General features: G+C 41.7%; 1 non-coding gene across 1 annotated transcript; it reads right to left on the bottom strand.

Moving 5' to 3' along the window:
• Window positions 1–1382: 1382 nt before the first annotated feature.
• On the bottom strand, window positions 1383–1462 carry TRNAL-UAG (transfer RNA leucine (anticodon UAG)). Its single transcript has one exon. It is a non-coding gene; the product is annotated as a tRNA-Leu (tRNA).
• Between the last annotated feature and the right edge of the window lie 3943 nt (window positions 1463–5405).

Here is a 5405-nt window from a genome sequence, read left to right as displayed (position 1 = left end):
AGCTTAAGAGTTGTAAGACAAGAGCACAAGAGAGAAGAGAGTAAACTCAAGTTTTGCATAATGGGGACTGTCTTTTATAACATGAGGAAAATTGTCCTATATATACTTTTTAGAAGTCTCTTCACTCTATCTAGGTTGGCAGAAAGTAGGGTGCCCATTGCTAGTTTTAGGTCATAAACAAATGATTGGCCTTATAAGTTGGGCTTCTAATGTTTAACGATTTTGACACCCAAGATGTGTGGCCATCCCACAAGGACATGTACAAGGACATGTACAAGATGTGTGGCCATCCCACAAGGACATGTACAACAGACCAACGATACTTTCATAATACATTGGTAGCACTATAAAGAGACCTTTTGTGAATTTAGGCCAGACATTGTTGATGTATGCTTGACAGTTGTAGACTTGAGTTAACCAGAGTACTCCGTGTTAGCCAAATTGATCAACACGTGTGTGTGTGTGCGCGCGCGCGCGTGTGCGTGTGCGTGTGTGTGTAACGGTTGTAAAGGTATTATCCTTTATCTATGTTATAGGTAAGGTGTGGGGCTAGTCTATCCTAGACATCGCCCGCACACTACACACACACACACACACACACACACAAAGAGAGAGAGAGAGAGAGAGAGAGAGAGAGAGAGAGACGTGTGTAAATTTATTCAAGCTTACAATGAGGAGGCATGGAAATTTTAATCGTACTTTTGTAGGATTTCAAATCATACAAATCGTGATGTTACAAAATAATAAAAGAGAAGGATTTTCTTTCACCTTGGCTTCCATCTTCCCCCCCCCCCCCCCCCGCCCCCCCCCCCCCCCAAACAAAACCCCAACCCAAAAGCGTTAAGAACATATGCACACGCACCACCCAAAAAAAAAAGGAGTAAGAACATGCGTCGATTTTTTCATTGAAGGCCAACTTGTCGGTCTCTCGAATACATTCCTTCTCAAGGTTGTCTCTCTCTCTCGCGATCCTTTTTTCGGCTCTGCACATGCACGCGTGCACCCCAAAAAGGGTTCTCTTAGAATGAAAACTCGATGCTCAAGGGTATTGATGTCCTTTCTCTTCATTCCAAACATATAATTGGTTTCAGTCCTTTTTCTATGTGGTGTGTTCGGTTTGAGAGCTTGGCTACGTTAACTTCAATCCAAACATTTAATCGGTTTCAGACTGTGTAAGTCTCCCGAAAACCAGCTTGTTGTATTTGGCTGACTACTACAATGATTGTATTGATGAGCGAAGGAACCTATATATAATATAGCCAGACGAAAACAGCCTTACTCCAGCTTGCTTCGCCTCTCCTTACAACAGAGCAAAGGAGCAAGAAGAAGCTTCCAAAATGTGGCAGCGCGAACACAAAGACCAATCTGAAATATGCCAGCACTGACAGCTGTGGGATTTGAACCCACGCCCTTTCGGATTGGAGCCTAAATCCAACGCCTTAGACCACTCGGCCAAACTGTCAGACCGTGCCTCCCAACGTTGGGTATTACATCTTGGTTCTAAAGAAAAGCGGCACCTGATATTTAGCCGGTTTGACGCTTTCTTCTCTCGGATGCAACCTCGTACTCCAAGACATAAAGAGACTGCTTTGCAAAATTTAGAGACGAAAGATTTCGCTTCAAATACAAAGGGGGAGAGCGAGCAGGACGGGTTTTATTTATTAACCTAACTAAATACAACCCCAATAGATAGTTTGCATTACAGCAACATGATGCCCATTTTCAGCGTCGTATACAACATCATATGAAGTCCCTCTACAACAACCACGTACCCGGTCCTCCCCCCTTCATAAGTGAGTTTGGATTGTGATCGAATAAGACCTTGCACAATGGCAACTTATCTTTTTTTTGAGATAACGACTAGTCCACCTCTCTTCGATGACCGACGGCGGGTAGGGCTCGTCGCCCGGCACAATGCCACTCGAACACAGCCCCACAAAGTGGAATGGTTAGGTTTACCATGGTGGTATATCGGAACTTTATTCTCCCCAATATGCCAAGACTGCTTGTGACGCAAGAAGAAACTTTCCGTTTCAACGGTCTTCGATGTGTCACAATCGCTTCCATAAGCTGAAGGTCGTAGTACAAGTGAAAAATCCTATGCTAAAATTACAAGAAACCCTTTGAAGTCGTTCACTGATGCTAGTGGATTCGTTTTTGTTGGAGGAGCAAGAAGGATGCCCCATAGTGTATGTTTCGAAAATTGAGACCACATAAAAGGAACTATGATGTCTATGATCTTGAGTTGAATAAAGCATGCCTTGAAGCTTTGGTGACACTATCTTCTCGAGGAACAAGCTCACTTTGCTATTACTGATCCACAAGAGCATAAAGTGGACATTTACTCAAAATAATCTTAACATGTGATATAGAAAATAGATGCAAATGCTTCACAAGAGCGTAAAGTGGATATTTACTCAAAATAATCTTAACACGAGACATAGAAAATGGATGCAAACACTTCAAGAGTTTGATTTGTTAATTTCAGACCTCCACTGGAGTTTAAGATAACTTTCTTGATTTTAGGAATTGCCATTGCTCTCCTCATTTGTGAAGAGATGAAAGGTCCATCCTATGGAAATACAAATGAATAGGCCTTCTCTACTCAGATAATATAGGAAGAGGCACAGGCATGTCGCGTCATCTAGAAGAAAAGGAAGTGGGTCGGTTAAATTGGAAATCAAAACCAGCACAGCAACACTAAGAAAATCAATCTCATATAGGTAGAAGAGGACACTTTAGAGGATGGGGGATCCAAAGAGGTTGAGGTGGTTGTGGCAAAGTGGTAAAGATATCAAAATGCAAATAGCATGGAGTACTATTACTGTGGTAAACCAAGGCACATGGCAAAGGATTGCTATAAAAACCAGAATGATACCAAAAGTGAAAAGTTGCAACAATGCAACTATGCATCATCAAGTAAACATGGTGATGACAGAATTCAGCACTATTTATATTGACAAAATGAGTAGCTGCTTGTCATGTAGCACACATGCTCAATTCCACAACAGGAGATGTATTAGGATCAGGAGATATTTGGTATACAGATTCTAGCACCTCCACTCATATGACCAGTCATGTGAGTGGTTTAGAGATATGTAGAAAATGAAAAACCAAGGTTAAATAGAAATAGGTGATGATCCTGCACACCCCATTGCACATGTTGGTAAAGTGCCGTTGTCTATGTGTAGGATGGCAAAAAAATACTAGGAAGATATACTTTATGTTCCAAATATTATAAAGAACCTAGAATCTATGACAGATGGTTAAGTAAGGTCTACAAGTGAGTTTCAATCCTCAAAGGTGTTCTATGGAAGACTTTAAAAACTAGTGCTGCTTGGACAAATGGTTGTTGACTAGGGTCTACAAGTGAGGTTCAATCCTTAAAGGTGTTCTGTAGAAGACTTCAAAATTAGTGCCATGTGGTTGCAAAGGGTAACAAAAATGGCATGCTTGTATAAGAGTTTGTGTCCTTAATGTTTATCTATCAGGGATATTCCATCGACCAATCTTTACATCTATTGATGTTCAAAGAACTTTGTAGAAAATGACATCAGACTAGATGTAGTTAGTAAATATGATGATATTTAAGAAGCGAGATATCTGCCTAGAAAACCATGTAGACATCTACAATCAGCATATCCATCCCATGGTATCGGATTATCATGCATGGGGTGCAATCCTGAGGAGCCCATGTAGTGTAAATGTAGACACAAAACAACTAATCTTGACAAATCAATCAATTTGTAGCTAGGAGAACGATGAGATGTTGGACCATTTTGAGACAGATTTATGAAAAGGGATTGGTTGACATGGGGACTGCATCAAAGCCTTGAAAGCTAGCTTCTTATCCATCTATGACCCAATCCATGTGTGGTCATTCTCTACCACCATATTTTGGCCCTGATAGAAGAGGAAAAGGGAGAAAGTGCATTGTTTTTTACAACTTTACAAGTTGGATATCCCACCTTTGAAAAAATGGAGGGTGAAGAACTAGAAAGATGGGTGAACAAGCATGGCCTATCTCATATGCAGCTCAATCTTATAGGACCAAGTGAAGTGAAAGATCCATGTCCCCACCGCACAACGAATTCAGGGGTGCTAGCAGCGGAAGTAGCACTTCTTGCACGGGGCAGGGTCCCTCACTCGGGGCCTCGCCCACGTATATCCAGACAAGAGACTAATCCCTTGGTTCTACCAAAACGAACCCGGAAAAACTTTCCTCACCCAAAAAACACGGGCGATTCCTCCAGGATATTTTTACTCTAACGTAGTCAAAAGCCTTACTAACTAAACTGATCTGACCGAACCCATGAGTCCCATAGTCAGATCAAGGAAAAGATTGCACTTGGATCATAGAGAGACCAATGCTTTTTTCCTCATTGAGAGGCACATCCATTGATTCTTTTCCATAGAACAATTTTTATCCGGGATTTACTTCATCTATCGTACCATAATAGAATTGAGTCTCATTTAGGGATCCATCAATCCAGCCTAACCCCATCCAGTCCCGTGGGTTAGCCAACTGCCCAACCATTGTAGTGATGGGATCCATTTAAGAATTTGGTTAGGTTTTGTCCCGAGTACCAGGGAAAAGAGTTCCCAAGTCCCCCTAGCCGGATATTCATGCAAACTTAAAACTGGACACACAACACTTACACACCCCCAATATGAAATTGCCTTTTTCACAGATTCAGCTATCTTTAAAACAATCTTTTAATGAAATTATAGTATCACTGATCATAATCCTCCAAAATTATCCAGTTGAATCCTAATTTTCAATTTTTCCTTCATCGGTGTATCTATGGCATCATTGGCAACCAGAACGCTCACCACCTGTCCACTTAGGGGCCTTTTCAATAGTAAGTAGCTCATAGTAACCGGCAATGTTTTTACTTATAAAAATCAAAATGGAATCTCCATTGAAGATCAGCAAGATCAACCAATAGATCCATATAAAAGAGCCATGGACTCATCCGTTGAGGACCAGCAAGGTCAATCAACCAGATCCATGCCCGAACTCAGAAAACAACTCTTACTCCTTATTCTAATATCTTCCCCAATGCACGTGTGGATATCTTCGATGACCCAAAGCCCGAGCACCATATGGTCAGCACCCTCTAGGATCCTTCACAAGTCACCTAGCGCTTCACTCATAGGCCGCTTCCTTGGTCCCTCATCCACTGTACCGGAAGCTCACCATTTAAATCGAACCGAGGCTAGTCAAGACCTCGGCCGATGACCTTACTATGCGAGATGTCCTCCGTTGACTCTCCGTCAGCTGTTGCAACTTTATTAGATAAGTCTCCACCCACGACCTCATTCACAAGATGGTCAAAATGCTTCCCCAGCATTCTTGACATAAAACAGCCATTTAAAAACAGGTCATAAATACAGTTTCTCTA

This window comes from Cibotium barometz, chromosome 19 (genome assembly GCF_041138505.1).
Source record: "Cibotium barometz isolate CiBa-2024 chromosome 19, ASM4113850v1, whole genome shotgun sequence".
NCBI lineage: Eukaryota > Viridiplantae > Streptophyta > Polypodiopsida > Cyatheales > Cibotiaceae > Cibotium > Cibotium barometz.
The sequence above is the reverse complement of the archived record's forward strand: the minus strand, read 5'-3'. Positions and strand labels throughout refer to the sequence as shown.